This window comes from Mustela nivalis (genome assembly GCF_964662115.1).
Source record: "Mustela nivalis genome assembly, chromosome: 9".
NCBI classification, from domain to species: Eukaryota; Metazoa; Chordata; class Mammalia; order Carnivora; family Mustelidae; genus Mustela; species Mustela nivalis.
The window spans coordinates 120,099,412-120,120,827 of record NC_139028.1 but is presented as its reverse complement, the minus strand read 5'-3'; positions in this window follow the sequence as shown (position 1 = coordinate 120,120,827).

Below are 21,416 nucleotides of genomic sequence, written 5' to 3'. Positions count from 1 at the left end.
GGGCTGACCTTGTGGGCTTGAAGCATGTGGCAGAGCACTAGACCCCTGGTCTGGGGACCCAGGGCAGGACCCTCCTTGTTGCAGCCTCAGGGTCCCCACTGGGAAGAGGTTCCAGAGTCAGAGCTCTGCTCGGGGTGAGAAGGCTTTACTTAGCAAAGAACCAAGCACCAGCCCAGGAGAGGGAAACAGGGACAAGGGAGACTTTGGAGGTTTCTCTCATCACCCCTGGAGCCCCCAGATCCGGCTCCTGGGAGACACCCACGAACAGAGACAGACGCAGGCACAGAGACAAAGACAGAGACAGACACAGACACTGAACCCAGGAGAGAGGGAACCAGGAGAAGTCCCAGACTTTCCTCCATCGGCTGGGAAAGGACAGCCACACATTGTGTCCCCTTCTCAGTCCCACGGGCCATCCACCCTGGGAGGACGGATTCGGGAATGCCCGGGGTGCCCTGTGGGGGCTGGCCGGCACATGGGCGCAGACGAGGCCCTTGGACCTCCACCTAATGGGAGCCCCGGGAAGTCTGTGTCACCAAGGTCAGAAGCCATGCACTGCAACCTTGCCACGGGGGATGGGACACAGGCAGGAGGACGGTGGCTTTGCCTGGATCCCAGAGCAGATCCAGGCCCCTCTGGGCCGTGTTCCATGCCCCCGCCCAGCCCCGGGCTCACCCGTGCCCGGCCAAGTGTGTGCACCAGCCTCCTGGGAGAGCGGGGATGGAACGTATGCAGGGGTCCTACCCCTGATGGCATCCCTAGCAGGAGAAGCCAGGACACCCCCAGTGTGCAGACGGGGAGACTGGGGAGGCCCTGAGAGCCACAGGGTGTGTGCGGGCACACAGTCCTGGGCAGGAGGAGCAGGAGCCCCTTCTGAACCCAGCTCTGGGCCCTCCCAGCGGGGACAACTGCTGCACCCAGGCCTCCTGCTGCACACAGGCTGTGGGGAGGCTGTGTGGGGGTCACTGGATGGACAGGGCATGGGGTGGAGGGGGAGCCTTGAGCAGCTGGGGGAGGGGCGCCCTCAGGGAGCTCTGGTGGGAGCAGGAAGTCGGGTAAGGAGCCCCCAGGCAGTGGTGACCTCACTTCCCTGACGACACAGCCCAACGGAATTGGAACCCACGTATCCAGGCACCCACATTCCAGACAAAACCCCCCAGCCCAGCTCATTTCTGGGCAGATCCTGAAGGAAGCGACATGTTCTGCTGCTGCCTACCGAAGCCCAGAGGATGCAGGCAGAGGAGAGCTCGCCCGCCAAACACGTCCCCCCACTGGGCAGGTCGTGTCAGGCTTCCCCGACGACTCTGGCCCTTTGGCAAAAAGAATCAAAAGGTGACACCGGGAGGCTCAGAGTCAGACAGCCCCACACCTTCTGACCGACCCGTGTAGGCCTAGGTCTCCTCCCCGTGTGTCTGTATGTGTTTGTGTGTGTGTGTGTGTGTGTGTGTGTGTAAAGAGAGCTCATGGGGGGTGGAGACGCCCCCAGGAGCAGGAGCAGGCTGATGAGGGGTCAGATGCCTGGTGGGCAGGTCATGTTCACACCCCAGGTGAAGGCTGGCTAGGTGGGAAGGAGTGTGGGGACTGCACCCTTCTGCCCAGGGTTGATCCTGAGACCCTGCAGGGACGGGTCACTGACCCAGGTGCGGGGCTGTGCACGCACAGGTCTGCGTGGGATCTGGGAGAAGCAGGGGCACTGGGCAGGAGCACAGTGGGTATGGCCGGGCAGGGCTCTGACGCCTCTTGCACACTCCCCGTCTCTGCCTTGGCAGGCCACGGATGAACTAGGAAGGAGGCGGGAAGACACGCATCCCTCCACGACCCCGGAGTCCCCGGTCCTGGGAAGGCCCTCGCTACCTCCCAGACCACTGCCCGCGGTACTCCACTGCACTGCGGTCCTGGACACGGAGCCCACGGAGGCCAAGTCCGAGGGTGAGAAGGCTGGGGTGGGGTGCCTGTGGCTGTGTGGGGAGGAGTCGATGCTGGGCCCCACAGGGAGAAGCCCCCACAGGCCGGTGTGGGGCCAGGAGCCTCGACTTGGCTCGGAGCACCCAGGGGGTGGACTGCAGTCGGGGAGACGTCCCGGGGAGGGTTCCTTCGTGGCTGCGGCTTCTCCGGGAGGCCCCGGGCTGGGCTCTGTCTCTGCAAAGCCACAGGGAGAGGCAGGCCCGCGGGTGACCTTCTCTCCTCTCCCAGCTTCTCCAGCCAAGGAGCTAGACCCACTCCCAACTTCAGCCACTCCGGAGGGGCACATGGTGTCTGGAGTCCCTTCGGCGGGAGACCGGGAGCCCACAAGTGCCGGGGCGCCTGCCCACGAAGATGCTGATGCTGTCCGGGGAGAGCTGGCTCCTGCTCCTGCCCCCACCCCTGCTCCTGCTGCTCCCCCTGCCCCTGCCCCTGCCAGAGCGACTCCCACTTCCCCTGCCCCTGCCTGTGCTCCTGTTCTGGCCCTTGACCCAGATCCTCCCTTGGTCCCACCCCTTCCCCGACCCCTCCCGGGGCCACTGTTCCTGCCCCAGACCCAGCTCCTGCCCTTGACCTCGCCCAGGCCATCACCCCTGCCCTTGCCCCCGCTCCTGCCCCTGCCACTTCCCCCGCCCCTATCCCTTCGCCTTTCCCTGCCAGGGCCACTGTCCAGGCACCTGCCCCTGCACCGGCCCCAGACCCAGGTCCTAACCCTCTTCCTGCCCTTTCCCATGCCCCTTCCTGTGCCCCAGCCTGAAAGGCCTCCACTTTCCCTGCCAGTGCCCCTGTTCCTGCCCCAGACCCAGCTCCTGCCCTTGACCCTGCTCCAGTCATCACCAAGGCACTTGCCTCAGTTCCTGCTCCTGCTCCTGCCCCTTCCCCTGCCCCTGCGCCTGCCCCTGCCCCTGTCCTTTCTCTTTTCCCTGCCAGGGCCACTGCCCCTGCACTTGCCCCAGACCCAGGTCCTACCCCTGTTCTTGCCCGTGGCCCTGCCCCTGCCCCTGCATCTGCCGCTGCCCCTGCCCCTGCCAGGAAGGCCTCCACTTTCCCTGCCAGTGCCCCTGTTCCTGCCCCAGACCCAGGCCATGTCCCTGCGTCTTCCCCTTCAACTGCGACCATCCCTTCGCCTGGCCCTGACAGGAACACTCCCCCTTCCCCTAGCCCTGCCTAGGCCCCTGTTCCCGCCCCAGACCCAGCTCCTGCCCTTGACCTGGTCCAGGCCATCACCCCTGCCCTTGCCCCAGCTCCTGCCCGTGCCCATTCCCCTGCTCCTATCCCTTCTCCTTTCCCTGACAGGGCCAAGGCCCCTGCACCTGGCCCTGCACCTGCCCCAGACCCAGGTCGTGCCCTTCCACCGGCCCCAGACACAGGTCCTTCGCCTGTTCCTGCCCCTTGCCTTGCCCCTTCCCGTGCCCCTGCCAGGACAGCCTCCCCTTCCCCTGCCTGTGCCCCTGTTCCTGCCCAATGCCCCGCTCTTGCCCTTGACCCTGCACCGGCCATCACCCCTGCACTTGCCCCAGCTCCTGCCCGTGCCCCTTCCCCTGCTCCTAACCCTTCTTTCCCTGACAGGGTCACTGCCCCTGCACCTGCCCCGGCTCGTGCCCCAGACCCAGGTCCTGCCCCTGCACCTGCCCCTACACCTGCCCCAGACCCAAATCCTAACCCTGTTCTTGCCCCTGCCCCTGCCAGGAAGGCCTCCACTTTCCCTGCCTGTGCCCCTGTTCCTGCCCCAGACCCAGCTCCTGCCCTTGATCCTGCACCAGTCATCACCAAGGCACTTGCCTCAGTTCCTGCTCCTGCTCCTGCTCCTGCTGCTGCTCCTTCTCCTGCCCTTTCCCCTGCCCCTGCCCCTGTCCTTTCTCCTTTCCCTGCCAGGGCCACTGCCCCTGCACCTGCCCCAGACCCAGGTCCTACCCCTGGACTTGCCGCTGGCCCTGCCCCTGCCCCTGCATCTGCCCCTGCCCCTGCCAGGAAGGCCTCCACTTTCCCTGCCAGTGCCCCTGTTCCTGCCCCAGACCCAGGCCATGTCCCTGCGTCTTCCCCTTCATCTGCGACCATCCCTTCGCCTGGCCCTGCCAGGAACACTCCCCCTTCCCCTAGCCCTGCCTAGGCCCCTGTTCCCGCCCCAGACCCAGCTCCTGCCCTTGACCTGGTCCAGGCCATCACCCCTGCCCTTGCCCCAGCTCCTGCCCGTGCCCATTCCCCTGCTCCTATCCCTTCTCCTTTCCCTGACAGGGCCAAGGCCCCTGCACCTGGCCCTGCACCTGCCCCAGACCCAGGTCGTGCCCTTCCACCGGCCCCAGACACAGGTCCTTCGCCTGTTCCTGCCCCTTGCCTTGCCCCTTCCCGTGCCCCTGCCAGGACAGCCTCCCCTTCCCCTGCCTGTGCCCCTGTTCCTGCCCAATGCCCCGCTCTTGCCCTTGACCCTGCACCGGCCATCACCCCTGCACTTGCCCCAGCTCCTGCCCGTGCCCCTTCCCCTGCTCCTAACCCTTCTTTCCCTGACAGGGTCACTGCCCCTGCACCTGCCCCGGCTCGTGCCCCAGACCCAGGTCCTGCCCCTGCACCTGCCCCTACACCTGCCCCAGACCCAAATCCTAACCCTGTTCTTGCCCCTGCCCCTGCCAGGAAGGCCTCCACTTTCCCTGCCTGTGCCCCTGTTCCTGCCCCAGACCCAGCTCCTGCCCTTGATCCTGCACCAGTCATCACCAAGGCACTTGCCTCAGTTCCTGCTCCTGCTCCTGCTCCTGCTGCTGCTCCTTCTCCTGCCCTTTCCCCTGCCCCTGCCCCTGTCCTTTCTCCTTTCCCTGCCAGGGCCACTGCCCCTGCACCTGCCCCAGACCCAGGTCCTACCCCTGGACTTGCCGCTGGCCCTGCCCCTGCCCCTGCATCTGCCCCTGCCCCTGCCAGGAAGGCCTCCACTTTCCCTGCCAGTGCCCCTGTTCCTGCCCCAGACCCAGGCCATGTCCCTGCGTCTTCCCCTTCATCTGCGACCATCCCTTCGCCTGGCCCTGCCAGGAACACTCCCCCTTCCCCTAGCCCTGCCTAGGCCCCTGTTCCCGCCCCAGACCCAGCTCCTGCCCTTGACCTGGTCCAGGCCATCACCCCTGCCCTTGCCCCAGCTCCTGCCCGTGCCCATTCCCCTGCTCCTATCCCTTCTCCTTTCCCTGACAGGGCCAAGGCCCCTGCACCTGGCCCTGCACCTGCCCCAGACCCAGGTCGTGCCCTTCCACCGGCCCCAGACACAGGTCCTTCGCCTGTTCCTGCCCCTTGCCTTGCCCCTTCCCGTGCCCCTGCCAGGACAGCCTCCCCTTCCCCTGCCTGTGCCCCTGTTCCTGCCCAATGCCCCGCTCTTGCCCTTGACCCTGCACCGGCCATCACCCCTGCACTTGCCCCAGCTCCTGCCCGTGCCCCTTCCCCTGCTCCTAACCCTTCTTTCCCTGACAGGGTCACTGCCCCTGCACCTGCCCCGGCTCGTGCCCCAGACCCAGGTCCTGCCCCTGCACCTGCCCCTACACCTGCCCCAGACCCAAATCCTAACCCTGTTCTTGCCCCTGCCCCTGCCAGGAAGGCCTCCACTTTCCCTGCCTGTGCCCCTGTTCCTGCCCCAGACCCAGCTCCTGCCCTTGATCCTGCACCAGTCATCACCAAGGCACTTGCCTCAGTTCCTGCTCCTGCTCCTGCTCCTGCTGCTGCTCCTTCTCCTGCCCTTTCCCCTGCCCCTGCCCCTGTCCTTTCTCCTTTCCCTGCCAGGGCCACTGCCCCTGCACCTGCCCCAGACCCAGGTCCTACCCCTGGACTTGCCGCTGGCCCTGCCCCTGCCCCTGCATCTGCCCCTGCCCCTGCCAGGAAGGCCTCCACTTTCCCTGCCAGTGCCCCTGTTCCTGCCCCAGACCCAGGCCATGTCCCTGCGTCTTCCCCTTCATCTGCGACCATCCCTTCGCCTGGCCCTGCCAGGAACACTCCCCCTTCCCCTAGCCCTGCCTAGGCCCCTGTTCCCGCCCCAGACCCAGCTCCTGCCCTTGACCTGGTCCAGGCCATCACCCCTGCCCTTGCCCCAGCTCCTGCCCGTGCCCATTCCCCTGCTCCTATCCCTTCTCCTTTCCCTGACAGGGCCAAGGCCCCTGCACCTGGCCCTGCACCTGCCCCAGACCCAGGTCGTGCCCTTCCACCGGCCCCAGACACAGGTCCTTCGCCTGTTCCTGCCCCTTGCCTTGCCCCTTCCCGTGCCCCTGCCAGGACAGCCTCCCCTTCCCCTGCCTGTGCCCCTGTTCCTGCCCAATGCCCCGCTCTTGCCCTTGACCCTGCACCGGCCATCACCCCTGCACTTGCCCCAGCTCCTGCCCGTGCCCCTTCCCCTGCTCCTAACCCTTCTTTCCCTGACAGGGTCACTGCCCCTGCACCTGCCCCGGCTCGTGCCCCAGACCCAGGTCCTGCCCCTGCACCTGCCCCTACACCTGCCCCAGACCCAAATCCTAACCCTGTTCTTGCCCCTGCCCCTGCCAGGAAGGCCTCCACTTTCCCTGCCTGTGCCCCTGTTCCTGCCCCAGACCCAGCTCCTGCCCTTGATCCTGCACCAGTCATCACCAAGGCACTTGCCTCAGTTCCTGCTCCTGCTCCTGCTCCTGCTGCTGCTCCTTCTCCTGCCCTTTCCCCTGCCCCTGCCCCTGTCCTTTCTCCTTTCCCTGCCAGGGCCACTGCCCCTGCACCTGCCCCAGACCCAGGTCCTACCCCTGGACTTGCCGCTGGCCCTGCCCTTGCCCCTGCATCTGCCCCTGCCCCTGCCAGGAAGGCCTCCACTTTCCCTGCCAGTGCCCCTGTTCCTGCCCCAGACCCAGGCCATGTCCCTGCGTCTTCCCCTTCATATGCGACCATCCCTTCGCCTGGCCCTGCCAGGAACACTCCCCCTTCCCCTAGCCCTGCCTAGGCCCCTGTTCCCGCCCCAGACCCAGCTCCTGCCCTTGACCTGGTCCAGGCCATCACCCCTGCCCTTGCCCCAGCTCCTGCCCGTGCCCATTCCCCTGCTCCTATCCCTTCTCCTTTCCCTGACAGGGCCAAGGCCCCTGCACCTGGCCCTGCACCTGCCCCAGACCCAGGTCGTGCCCTTCCACCGGCCCCAGACACAGGTCCTTCGCCTGTTCCTGCCCCTTGCCTTGCCCCTTCCCGTGCCCCTGCCAGGACAGCCTCCCCTTCCCCTGCCTGTGCCCCTGTTCCTGCCCAATGCCCCGCTCTTGCCCTTGACCCTGCACCGGCCATCACCCCTGCACTTGCCCCAGCTCCTGCCCGTGCCCCTTCCCCTGCTCCTAACCCTTCTTTCCCTGACAGGGTCACTGCCCCTGCACCTGCCCCGGCTCGTGCCCCAGACCCAGGTCCTGCCCCTGCACCTGCCCCTACACCTGCCCCAGACCCAAATCCTAACCCTGTTCTTGCCCCTGCCCCTGCCAGGAAGGCCTCCACTTTCCCTGCCTGTGCCCCTGTTCCTGCCCCAGACCCAGCTCCTGCACTTGATCCTGCACCAGTCATCACCAAGGCACTTGCCTCAGTTCCTGCTCCTGCTCCTGCTCCTGCTGCTGCTCCTTCTCCTGCCCTTTCCCCTGCCCCTGCCCCTGTCCCAGACCCAGGTCCTACCCTTGGACTCTCCGCTGGCCCTCCACCTGCCCCTGGCCCTGCCAAGATGGCCTCCACTTTCCCTGCCTGGACCCCTGTTCCTGCCCCAGACCCAGCTCCTGCCCCTGCTTCTTCCCCTTCAACTGCCGCCATCCCTTCACCTGGCCATGCCAGGACCACTGCCCCTTCCCCTGGCCCTGCCTAGGCCCCTGTTCCCGCCCCTGACCCAGTCCTTCTCATTTGCTCCTGCTCCTTTCCCTGACCTTGCCTGGGCTCCTGTTCCTGCCTCTGACCCAGCTCCTGCTCTGGATCCTGCACCGGCCACTACTGCTGACCCTGTCCCCGCCTCTAGCCCAACGCCTGGCCCTACACCTTCTCCTGCGGGACTCCCAGACCCGCATCCAGAGCCCACAACTCTGCGGGGAGATCTCCCCAGAGAAATGCCGTCAGTTCCATCCCCTGACCCCGACACCCCCCCAGAATGTTTCATCCCCCCTCCTTGTGTTCTTCCTCTCCTGTATGGAGTCACCGTTCTCGTCGCCGTCCATCTCCTCTATGCTGTGTATTATTTATTTTAAATAAAAGTTCTTGTTTTCCCTGGACCACGTCATGAGCATCAAGAGCATTCCCAACGCTGTGCCACCACGCCCCAGAACATCGTTGCAGGCTATCTCCTTCCCCAAAGGAGGAGACCCTGAGCCCAAGCCCTCCTGACCATTGTTCCCCCCAGCCTGGCCCCTCGCAAGCCCTAAGCTGTTCCTGCACGTGTTCTGGAGGTTTCTGGAAGTGGAATCCCTCAATAGGTGCCTTTGTGTCTGCACCTATTTTCAAAGGGCCCTTGTTTGGGGTTTGGTTTGGTTTGGTTAGGTTTGGTTTGGTTTTTTGGTTTGGTTTTTGTTTCTTCTCTCTGTTTGACATAGAATTTCCCCTCTTGGTTGTTGAGACGCCCAATGGACTACAGAGGAGATGTCATCCTAGGGACCCCTTTAGGAATTCTGGGCACAATCTCGGGGACAAGGCCCCTGTTCCTGCTGGGACACCACAGTCGGTCCCCAGACAGGACACGGCTGTTTCCTCCTGTGGCCCACACAGAAACCAGGGAAATGCAGAAAGCTGGAAGACACACCGCGGAGGGCAAAAGCATCGCTCACAACCCTAGGCCAGAGAAAGGTCTCCCATGGGTCTGCTCCACTCCATGCTCCAAGTCACTGGGTCCCACAGGGACAGAGACTAGACACGTGCAAGTTCAAGGGGGAGGAGAGGCACACAGGCACTATGTGTCAGGAGATGCAGGAGCTCCCGGGGAAGGACTCGGGCAAAGGAAACCCTGGGGAGGCAGTGCTGGTCACCCTCAGACTGGCAGGTGTCTGGTCTGGGGACCAGCAGCCCTGGGGAGAACGTGAGGAAGCAGAGGTCCGATGCAGGGCCCCTGGAGAGAAGGTGAACAGGCACCCCTTTCTGAGACAACAGTGAGCGGCACCCATCCCAGGCCACAGGTCCACCTATCACCTAGGAGGGCTCAGCCTGGGACTCACCCCCAGAAACTCTGGCTCGATTGGCCACGGATGTGTTTTCAGTAGGATTGGGCACAGCAGTGGTGAGACAGCAGGGAATGGAACAGTGTTCATGCCCAAGGAGTTGGAGGGGATCCTCATCCCCGTCCTCCTGACACAATGTCCTGGGGCTCCTTTCTCAGTGTTGTCTGAGGCACAGGATCGAGGCAGCCCCTCTGAGACCCCACTCCTGCCACCCCGCTCCTGGGGACATTCATAATAGTTTAAGGAGGACGTAGAGAGGATCCAGGATGACAGAGGGCCAAGGACAAGGAAGGTCAGCACTGGGAGGACAGATGGACCAGCCCCAAGCCACCATGCAGGGCCTAATCCTAACCCGAACCAGAACCCTAATACTAAGCCGAATCTGAACCGGAACCCGAACCCTAAACCATAACCCTAACACCGAACCTCAACGCGAACCCAAACCCTAACCTCAAATCCTAAACCTGAACCCGAACCCGAACCCTAACCCTAACCCAAATAGGAACGCCTAACCCTGACCAAGACCCTGACTGTGAGCCTGACCCTAAACCTAACCATACCATGAAGCTGACCCTGACCCTAACACTGACCCTGACCCTGACGTGAGCCTGACCCTAACCCTGACCGTAACACAAATGACGCTGACCCTAAACCTAACCCTAACCCTGACCCTAACACGGACCCTGACCCTAAACCTAACCCTGATTCTAAACCTCCCTAACCCCTACACTAGCCCTAACCCTGACCCTAACCCTGTCCTACCCTACCCTAACCCCAACCTAACACTAACCTCAATCCTAACCACAAGCCCTAACCCGGACCCTAACCCTAACCCTGAACCTAACCCTAACTCCTAACCCTGACCATGACCCTGACTGTGAGCCGGACCCTAACCCTAACCATACCCTGAAGCTGACCGTGACCCTAACCAAAAAACAAACCCTGACCCGAACACTGACCCTGACCCTGACGGTGGGCCGGACATAACCCTGACCGTAACACTAATGACGCTGACCCTAAACCTAACCCTGACCCTGACCCTAACAAGGACCCTGACCCTAAACCTAAACCTGATTCTAAACCTAACACAAACCCCTACACTAGCCCTAACCCTGACCCTAACACTGTCTAACCCTAACCTAACCCCAACCCTAACACTAACCCTAACCCTAACCCCAAGCCCTAACCCTGACCCTAACCCTGACCCTGAACCTAACCCTAAACCTGACCTGACCCTATACTGGAACCTAACTAAACCCTGACTCTGACCCTAAGCTTGACCCTGACCGTGACCGTGACCCTGACCCTGACACTGACCCTAACCCTAACCCTAAATCCTAACCCTAACTGTAACCCTAACCCTAACGCCTAACCCTGACCCGGACCCTGACTGTGAGCCTGAGCCTAACCCTAACCAGACCCTGAAGCTGACCCTGACCCTAACTAAGAAACAAACCCTCTCCCTAAAACTGACCCTGACCCTGACGGTGAGCCTGACCCTAACCCTGTCCGTAACACCGATGACGCTGACCCTAAACCTAACCCTGACCCGGACCGTAACACGGACCCTGACCCTAAACCTAACCCTGATTCTAAACCTAACCCTAACCCCTACACTAACCCTATCCCAGACCCTAACCCTGTCTAACCCTACCCTAACCCTGGTCCTAACCCCAAGCCCTAACCCTGACCCTAAGCCTGACCCTGAACCTAACCCTAACCCTGACCCTAAGATGGAACCTACACTGAACCCTGACTCTGACCAAAAACCTAACCCTGGCCCTGACCAGAACACTGACCCTGACCATGACACTGTCCCTAAACCTAAGCCTGAGCCAAACCCTAACCCCGGTCCTAACCCTGACCCTGACCCTAACCCTAAAACGTACCATAACCCTGACCTTGGCCCTGACCCTAACACTAAACCTAACCTTAACCCTAACCCTAAAACTTACCCTAACCTTGAAACTGGCCCAGACGCTAACACTAACACTGACCCTCACCCTTACCCTGACCGTAGCACAGACCACGACTCTGACCCTAACCCTAACCCTAAACCTGACCCTGACCCTAACAAGGACCCTGACCCTAAACCTAACGCTGATTCTAACCCTAACCCCATCCCCAAACCCTAACCCTAAGCCTGACCCTAAACCTGTCTAACCCTATCCTAACCACAACCCTAACACTAACCCTAACCCTAACCCCAAACCCTAACCCTGACCCTACCCTGACCCTGAACCTAACCCTAACCCTGACCTTACCCTAAACTGGCACCTAAACTGAACCCTGACTTTGACCCTTACCCTAACCCTGGCCCTGACCTGAACCCTGACCCTGACCCTGAACTTGAGCCCGTCCCCAAAGCTAACCCTGACCCTATCCCTAACCCTGGCCCTGACCCTGACCCTAACTCTGACCGTAACCCTAAAACTTACCCTGACCCTGACCCTGAGCCTGACTCTGAACCTGACCCTAACCCTAACCCTAACTTATAACCCTCACCCTAACCCAAAACCCTAACTCAACCCCGAACTTTCCCTGTCCTCCTTCCCACCCACCGACTCAAGCCAGGGCTCTATCCAAGGACAGGCTGGACCTCTGTCCCAGGGAACAACCAGGAAGACCAAGCAGAGGGAGAGGAGAACTGAAAGGGGCGGACTGATCTCCCTGCCCTGACTTGGCCTCCACTGATGACTCCAAGTCCTCTGGCCCAAGCCCTCATTGAGCAGGACCCTGGGATGGATTCTGAATTCCAGGCCAGCTGGGTGGGGGGTACTCGATGACCTTTGCATCCCCAGATGTCCAACCCGCCTGGCCTTGCACCCTGAGCCTTGCTTCCCAGGATAGGCACGGTTCCGGTGCTCAGCAGACTTTGGGGCCACAGAGCACTTGGCAGTGGTGAGGGAACATGGGGGACCAGTCAGGGACAGCGCCATGGTGGGTCCGCATCCACCACAAGGCTGGGTCATGGGACAGGTGCTGTGTGCAGGTCTACTGGGCACACCTGGCCCTCTCGGAATGGAGGTCTGTGTGCCTGGTGCACCTTTCCTCCACCTACCCCTGGAGGATCGGCCAGGTTCAAGCATTTCCGTGTCCAACCCTCAGGGACAGTTGGGAACCTGGGCTCAAGAGAGGCAGCGACTGGCCCAGGACAAAAATCGGGTACAGAGTCCAAGGAGCAGAGCTTCCCTCCAGTCCTGGGCAATTCCTGACCCTCCCATGAGGTTTGCTTTGAGGGTGAGAGCTCCTCAGATCCTTGGGGAGAGCTACCCACCCCATCCCATGAGGGGACATGACCTCGGGCATCCCCAGACAGCTAGAGGCATATGTGTTTGAGCGTACACACACACACACACACACACACACACACACATACACATACACCACTCTGCCCAGCTAGGGGTCAGAGGGGGAGACACCCTGGGAAAATGGTGGGTAACTAGGGGGAAAGAAGAAAGAGGTTGGAGACAGCTGGGCCATGGGGTCAGGGGCATCAGGACTCCTGGCAAGGGCCGAGATCCAAAGCATGGGGAGAGGAGACAGGACAGGCTGATGGTCAAGGGGTCCCCAAGGGGCCCAGGGGCTTTGCCAGGGCACTGGGTGGGGATGGGGTCTGGGGCCTGGTGTCCATCACCACCCTGGACTACTGGAAGTAGAAAGAGGTACCCCCCAGTGTGGACAGGGCTACAGCACCGAAGGCCTCCCCTTCCTCTTCTATCAGTGGGGCCATAGAGACAGGGTGTCCCTAGTCTCCCACAGGCTTGTAGAAGAGCCTGTTGGCCTTGAATCTCTCTCCCTGACCCACTGTGCTCCCAGTCTTGGGAAAATGCTTTGGACTCCCTCGAGGTCCTTCTGAGCAGAAGACAACCTGGGGGCTCGGGGGGCTGACCTTGTGGGCTTGAAGCATGTGGCAGAGCACTAGACCCCTGGTCTGGGGACCCAGGGCAGGACCCTCCTTGTTGCAGCCTCAGGGTCCCCACTGGGAAGAGGTTCCAGAGTCAGAGCTCTGCTCGGGGTGAGAAGGCTTTACTTAGCAAAGAACCAAGCACCAGCCCAGGAGAGGGAAACAGGGACAAGGGAGACTTTGGAGGTTTCTCTCATCACCCCTGGAGCCCCCAGATCCGGCTCCTGGGAGACACCCACGAACAGAGACAGACGCAGGCACAGAGACAAAGACAGAGACAGACACAGACACTGAACCCAGGAGAGAGGGAACCAGGAGAAGTCCCAGACTTTCCTCCATCGGCTGGGAAAGGACAGCCACACATTGTGTCCCCTTCTCAGTCCCACGGGCCATCCACCCTGGGAGGACGGATTCGGGAATGCCCGGGGTGCCCTGTGGGGGCTGGCCGGCACATGGGCGCAGACGAGGCCCTTGGACCTCCACCTAATGGGAGCCCCGGGAAGTCTGTGTCACCAAGGTCAGAAGCCATGCACTGCAACCTTGCCACGGGGGATGGGACACAGGCAGGAGGACGGTGGCTTTGCCTGGATCCCAGAGCAGATCCAGGCCCCTCTGGGCCGTGTTCCATGCCCCCGCCCAGCCCCGGGCTCACCCGTGCCCGGCCAAGTGTGTGCACCAGCCTCCTGGGAGAGCGGGGATGGAACGTATGCAGGGGTCCTACCCCTGATGGCATCCCTAGCAGGAGAAGCCAGGACACCCCCAGTGTGCAGACGGGGAGACTGGGGAGGCCCTGAGAGCCACAGGGTGTGTGCGGGCACACAGTCCTGGGCAGGAGGAGCAGGAGCCCCTTCTGAACCCAGCTCTGGGCCCTCCCAGCGGGGACAACTGCTGCACCCAGGCCTCCTGCTGCACACAGGCTGTGGGGAGGCTGTGTGGGGGTCACTGGATGGACAGGGCATGGGGTGGAGGGGGAGCCTTGAGCAGCTGGGGGAGGGGCGCCCTCAGGGAGCTCTGGTGGGAGCAGGAAGTCGGGTAAGGAGCCCCCAGGCAGTGGTGACCTCACTTCCCTGACGACACAGCCCAACGGAATTGGAACCCACGTATCCAGGCACCCACATTCCAGACAAAACCCCCCAGCCCAGCTCATTTCTGGGCAGATCCTGAAGGAAGCGACATGTTCTGCTGCTGCCTACCGAAGCCCAGAGGATGCAGGCAGAGGAGAGCTCGCCCGCCAAACACGTCCCCCCACTGGGCAGGTCGTGTCAGGCTTCCCCGACGACTCTGGCCCTTTGGCAAAAAGAATCAAAAGGTGACACCGGGAGGCTCAGAGTCAGACAGCCCCACACCTTCTGACCGACCCGTGTAGGCCTAGGTCTCCTCCCCGTGTGTCTGTATGTGTTTGTGTGTGTGTGTGTGTGTGTGTGTGTGTGTGTGTAAAGAGAGCTCATGGGGGGTGGAGACGCCCCCAGGAGCAGGAGCAGGCTGATGAGGGGTCAGATGCCTGGTGGGCAGGTCATGTTCACACCCCAGGTGAAGGCTGGCTAGGTGGGAAGGAGTGTGGGGACTGCACCCTTCTGCCCAGGGTTGATCCTGAGACCCTGCAGGGACGGGTCACTGACCCAGGTGCGGGGCTGTGCACGCACAGGTCTGCGTGGGATCTGGGAGAAGCAGGGGCACTGGGCAGGAGCACAGTGGGTATGGCCGGGCAGGGCTCTGACGCCTCTTGCACACTCCCCGTCTCTGCCTTGGCAGGCCATGGATGAACTAGGAAGGAGGCGGGAAGACACGCATCCCTCCACGACCCCGGAGTCCCCGGTCCTGGGAAGGCCCTCGCTACCTCCCAGACCACTGCCCGCGGTACTCCACTGCACTGCGGTCCTGGACACGGAGCCCACGGAGGCCAAGTCCGAGGGTGAGAAGGCTGGGGTGGGGTGCCTGTGGCTGTGTGGGGAGGAGTCGATGCTGGGCCCCACAGGGAGAAGCCCCCACAGGCCGGTGTGGGGCCAGGAGCCTCGACTTGGCTCGGAGCACCCAGGGGGTGGACTGCAGTCGGGGAGACGTCCCGGGGAGGGTTCCTTCGTGGCTGCGGCTTCTCCGGGAGGCCCCGGGCTGGGCTCTGTCTCTGAAAAGCCACAGGGAGAGGCAGGCCCGCGGGTGACCTTCTCTCCTCTCCCAGCTTCTCCAGCCAAGGAGCTAGACCCACTCCCAACTTCAGCCACTCCGGAGGGGCACATGGTGTCTGGAGTCCCTTCGGCGGGAGACCGGGAGCCCACAAGTGCCGGGGCGCCTGCCCACGAAGATGCTGATGCTGTCCGGGGAGAGCTGGCTCCTGCTCCTGCCCCCACCCCTGCTCCTGCTGCTCCCCCTGCCCCTGCCCCTGCCAGAGCGACTCCCACTTCCCCTGCCCCTGCCTGTGCTCCTGTTCTGGCCCTTGACCCAGATCCTCCCTTGGTCCCACCCCTTCCCCGACCCCTCCCGGGGCCACTGTTCCTGCCCCAGACCCAGCTCCTGCCCTTGACCTCGCCCAGGCCATCACCCCTGCCCTTGCCCCCGCTCCTGCCCCTGCCACTTCCCCCGCCCCTATCCCTTCGCCTTTCCCTGCCAGGGCCACTGTCCAGGCACCTGCCCCTGCACCGGCCCCAGACCCAGGTCCTAACCCTCTTCCTGCCCTTTCCCATGCCCCTTCCTGTGCCCCAGCCTGAAAGGCCTCCACTTTCCCTGCCAGTGCCCCTGTTCCTGCCCCAGACCCAGCTCCTGCCCTTGACCCTGCTCCAGTCATCACCAAGGCACTTGCCTCAGTTCCTGCTCCTGCTCCTGCCCCTTCCCCTGCCCCTGCGCCTGCCCCTGCCCCTGTCCTTTCTCTTTTCCCTGCCAGGGCCACTGCCCCTGCACTTGCCCCAGACCCAGGTCCTACCCCTGTTCTTGCCCGTGGCCCTGCCCCTGCCCCTGCATCTGCCGCTGCCCCTGCCCCTGCCAGGAAGGCCTCCACTTTCCCTGCCAGTGCCCCTGTTCCTGCCCCAGACCCAGGCCATGTCCCTGCGTCTTCCCCTTCAACTGCGACCATCCCTTCGCCTGGCCCTGCCAGGAACACTCCCCCTTCCCCTAGCCCTGCCTAGGCCCCTGTTCCCGCCCCAGACCCAGCTCCTGCCCTTGACCTGGTCCAGGCCATCACCCCTGCCCTTGCCCCAGCTCCTGCCCGTGCCCATTCCCCTGCTCCTATCCCTTCTCCTTTCCCTGACAGGGCCAAGGCCCCTGCACCTGGCCCTGCACCTGCCCCAGACCCAGGTCGTGCCCTTCCACCGGCCCCAGACACAGGTCCTTCGCCTGTTCCTGCCCCTTGCCTTGCCCCTTCCCGTGCCCCTGCCAGGACAGCCTCCCCTTCCCCTGCCTGTGCCCCTGTTCCTGCCCAATGCCCCGCTCTTGCCCTTGACCCTGCACCGGCCATCACCCCTGCACTTGCCCCAGCTCCTGCCCGTGCCCCTTCCCCTGCTCCTAACCCTTCTTTCCCTGACAGGGTCACTGCCCCTGCACCTGCCCCGGCTCGTGCCCCAGACCCAGGTCCTGCCCCTGCACCTGCCCCTACACCTGCCCCAGACCCAAATCCTAACCCTGTTCTTGCCCCTGCCCCTGCCAGGAAGGCCTCCACTTTCCCTGCCTGTGCCCCTGTTCCTGCCCCAGACCCAGCTCCTGCCCTTGATCCTGCACCAGTCATCACCAAGGCACTTGCCTCAGTTCCTGCTCCTGCTCCTGCTCCTGCTGCTGCTCCTTCTCCTGCCCTTTCCCCTGCCCCTGCCCCTGTCCTTTCTCCTTTCCCTGCCAGGGCCACTGCCCCTGCACCTGCCCCAGACCCAGGTCCTACCCCTGGACTTGCCGCTGGCCCTGCCCCTGCCCCTGCATCTGCCGCTGCCCCTGCCCCTGCCAGGAAGGCCTCCACTTTCCCTGCCAGTGCCCCTGTTCCTGCCCCAGACCCAGGCCATGTCCCTGCGTCTTCCCCTTCATCTGCGACCATCCCTTCGCCTGGCCCTGCCAGGAACACTCCCCCTTCCCCTAGCCCTGCCTAGGCCCCTGTTCCCGCCCCAGACCCAGCTCCTGCCCTTGACCTGGTCCAGGCCATCACCCCTGCCCTTGCCCCAGCTCCTGCCCGTGCCCATTCCCCTGCTCCTATCCCTTCTCCTTTCCCTGACAGGGCCAAGGCCCCTGCACCTGGCCCTGCACCTGCCCCAGACCCAGGTCGTGCCCTTCCACCGGCCCCAGACACAGGTCCTTCGCCTGTTCCTGCCCCTTGCCTTGCCCCTTCCCGTGCCCCTGCCAGGACAGCCTCCCCTTCCCCTGCCTGTGCCCCTGTTCCTGCCCAATGCCCCGCTCTTGCCCTTGACCCTGCACCGGCCATCACCCCTGCACTTGCCCCAGCTCCTGCCCGTGCCCCTTCCCCTGCTCCTAACCCTTCTTTCCCTGACAGGGTCACTGCCCCTGCACCTGCCCCGGCTCGTGCCCCAGACCCAGGTCCTGCCCCTGCACCTGCCCCTACACCTGCCCCAGACCCAAATCCTAACCCTGTTCTTGCCCCTGCCCCTGCCAGGAAGGCCTCCACTTTCCCTGCCTGTGCCCCTGTTCCTGCCCCAGACCCAGCTCCTGCCCTTGATCCTGCACCAGTCATCACCAAGGCACTTGCCTCAGTTCCTGCTCCTGCTCCTGCTCCTGCTGCTGCTCCTTCTCCTGCCCTTTCCCCTGCCCCTGCCCCTGTCCTTTCTCCTTTCCCTGCCAGGGCCACTGCCCCTGCACCTGCCCCAGACCCAGGTCCTACCCCTGGACTTGCCGCTGGCCCTGCCCTTGCCCCTGCATCTGCCCCTGCCCCTGCCAGGAAGGCCTCCACTTTCCCTGCCAGTGCCCCTGTTCCTGCCCCAGACCCAGGCCATGTCCCTGCGTCTTCCCCTTCATATGCGACCATCCCTTCGCCTGGCCCTGCCAGGAACACTCCCCCTTCCCCTAGCCCTGCCTAGGCCCCTGTTCCCGCCCCAGACCCAGCTCCTGCCCTTGACCTGGTCCAGGCCATCACCCCTGCCCTTGCCCCAGCTCCTGCCCGTGCCCATTCCCCTGCTCCTATCCCTTCTCCTTTCCCTGACAGGGCCAAGGCCCCTGCACCTGGCCCTGCACCTGCCCCAGACCCAGGTCGTGCCCTTCCACCGGCCCCAGACACAGGTCCTTCGCCTGTTCCTGCCCCTTGCCTTGCCCCTTCCCGTGCCCCTGCCAGGACAGCCTCCCCTTCCCCTGCCTGTGCCCCTGTTCCTGCCCAATGCCCCGCTCTTGCCCTTGACCCTGCACCGGCCATCACCCCTGCACTTGCCCCAGCTCCTGCCCGTGCCCCTTCCCCTGCTCCTAACCCTTCTTTCCCTGACAGGGTCACTGCCCCTGCACCTGCCCCGGCTCGTGCCCCAGACCCAGGTCCTGCCCCTGCACCTGCCCCTACACCTGCCCCAGACCCAAATCCTAACCCTGTTCTTGCCCCTGCCCCTGCCAGGAAGGCCTCCACTTTCCCTGCCTGTGCCCCTGTTCCTGCCCCAGACCCAGCTCCTGCACTTGATCCTGCACCAGTCATCACCAAGGCACTTGCCTCAGTTCCTGCTCCTGCTCCTGCTCCTGCTGCTGCTCCTTCTCCTGCCCTTTCCCCTGCCCCTGCCCCTGTCCCAGACCCAGGTCCTACCCTTGGACTCTCCGCTGGCCCTCCACCTGCCCCTGGCCCTGCCAAGATGGCCTCCACTTTCCCTGCCTGGACCCCTGTTCCTGCCCCAGACCCAGCTCCTGCCCCTGCTTCTTCCCCTTCAACTGCCGCCATCCCTTCACCTGGCCATGCCAGGACCACTGCCCCTTCCCCTGGCCCTGCCTAGGCCCCTGTTCCCGCCCCTGACCCAGTCCTTCTCATTTGCTCCTGCTCCTTTCCCTGACCTTGCCTGGGCTCCTGTTCCTGCCTCTGACCCAGCTCCTGCTCTGGATCCTGCACCGGCCACTACTGCTGACCCTGTCCCCGCCTCTAGCCCAACGCCTGGCCCTACACCTTCTCCTGCGGGACTCCCAGACCCGCATCCAGAGCCCACAACTCTGCGGGGAGATCTCCCCAGAGAAATGCCGTCAGTTCCATCCCCTGACCCCGACACCCCCCCAGAATGTTTCATCCCCCCTCCTTGTGTTCTTCCTCTCCTGTATGGAGTCACCGTTCTCGTCGCCGTCCATCTCCTCTATGCTGTGTATTATTTATTTTAAATAAAAGTTCTTGTTTTCCCTGGACCACGTCATGAGCATCAAGAGCATTCCCAACGCTGTGCCACCACGCCCCAGAACATCGTTGCAGGCTATCTCCTTCCCCAAAGGAGGAGACCCTGAGCCCAAGCCCTCCTGACCATTGTTCCCCCCAGCCTGGCCCCTCGCAAGCCCTAAGCTGTTCCTGCACGTGTTCTGGAGGTTTCTGGAAGTGGAATCCCTCAATAGGTGCCTTTGTGTCTGCACCTATTTTCAAAGGGCCCTTGTTTGGGGTTTGGTTTGGTTTGGTTAGGTTTGGTTTGGTTTTTTGGTTTGGTTTTTGTTTCTTCTCTCTGTTTGACATAGAATTTCCCCTCTTGGTTGTTGAGACGCCCAATGGACTACAGAGGAGATGTCATCCTAGGGACCCCTTTAGGAATTCTGGGCACAATCTCGGGGACAAGGCCCCTGTTCCTGCTGGGACACCACAGTCGGTCCCCAGACAGGACACGGCTGTTTCCTCCTGTGGCCCACACAGAAACCAGGGAAATGCAGAAAGCTGGAAGACACACCGCGGAGGGCAAAAGCATCGCTCACAACCCTAGGCCAGAGAAAGGTCTCCCATGGGTCTGCTCCACTCCATGCTCCAAGTCACTGGGTCCCACAGGGACAGAGACTAGACACGTGCAAGTTCAAGGGGGAGGAGAGGCACACAGGCACTATGTGTCAGGAGATGCAGGAGCTCCCGGGGAAGGACTCGGGCAAAGGAAACCCTGGGGAGGCAGTGCTGGTCACCCTCAGACTGGCAGGTGTCTGGTCTGGGGACCAGCAGCCCTGGGGAGAACGTGAGGAAGCAGAGGTCCGATGCAGGGCCCCTGGAGAGAAGGTGAACAGGCACCCCTTTCTGAGACAACAGTGAGCGGCACCCATCCCAGGCCACAGGTCCACCTATCACCTAGGAGGGCTCAGCCTGGGACTCACCCCCAGAAACTCTGGCTCGATTGGCCACGGATGTGTTTTCAGTAGGATTGGGCACAGCAGTGGTGAGACAGCAGGGAATGGAACAGTGTTCATGCCCAAGGAGTTGGAGGGGATCCTCATCCCCGTCCTCCTGACACAATGTCCTGGGGCTCCTTTCTCAGTGTTGTCTGAGGCACAGGATCGAGGCAGCCCCTCTGAGACCCCACTCCTGCCACCCCGCTCCTGGGGACATTCATAATAGTTTAAGGAGGACGTAGAGAGGATCCAGGATGACAGAGGGCCAAGGACAAGGAAGGTCAGCACTGGGAGGACAGATGGACCAGCCCCAAGCCACCATGCAGGGCCTAATCCTAACCCGAACCAGAACCCTAATACTAAGCCGAATCTGAACCGGAACCCGAACCCTAAACCATAACCCTAACACCGAACCTCAACGCGAACCCAAACCCTAACCTCAAATCCTAAACCTGAACCCGAACCCGAACCCTAACCCTAACCCAAATAGGAACGCCTAACCCTGACCAAGACCCTGACTGTGAGCCTGACCCTAAACCTAACCATACCATGAAGCTGACCCTGACCCTAACACTGACCCTGACCCTGACGTGAGCCTGACCCTAACCCTGACCGTAACACAAATGACGCTGACCCTAAACCTAACCCTAACCCTGACCCTAACACGGACCCTGACCCTAAACCTAACCCTGATTCTAAACCTCCCTAACCCCTACACTAGCCCTAACCCTGACCCTAACCCTGTCCTACCCTACCCTAACCCCAACCTAACACTAACCTCAATCCTAACCACAAGCCCTAACCCGGACCCTAACCCTAACCCTGAACCTAACCCTAACTCCTAACCCTGACCATGACCCTGACTGTGAGCCGGACCCTAACCCTAACCATACCCTGAAGCTGACCGTGACCCTAACCAAAAAACAAACCCTGACCCGAACACTGACCCTGACCCTGACGGTGGGCCGGACATAACCCTGACCGTAACACTAATGACGCTGACCCTAAACCTAACCCTGACCCTGACCCTAACAAGGACCCTGACCCTAAACCTAAACCTGATTCTAAACCTAACACAAACCCCTACACTAGCCCTAACCCTGACCCTAACACTGTCTAACCCTAACCTAACCCCAACCCTAACACTAACCCTAACCCTAACCCCAAGCCCT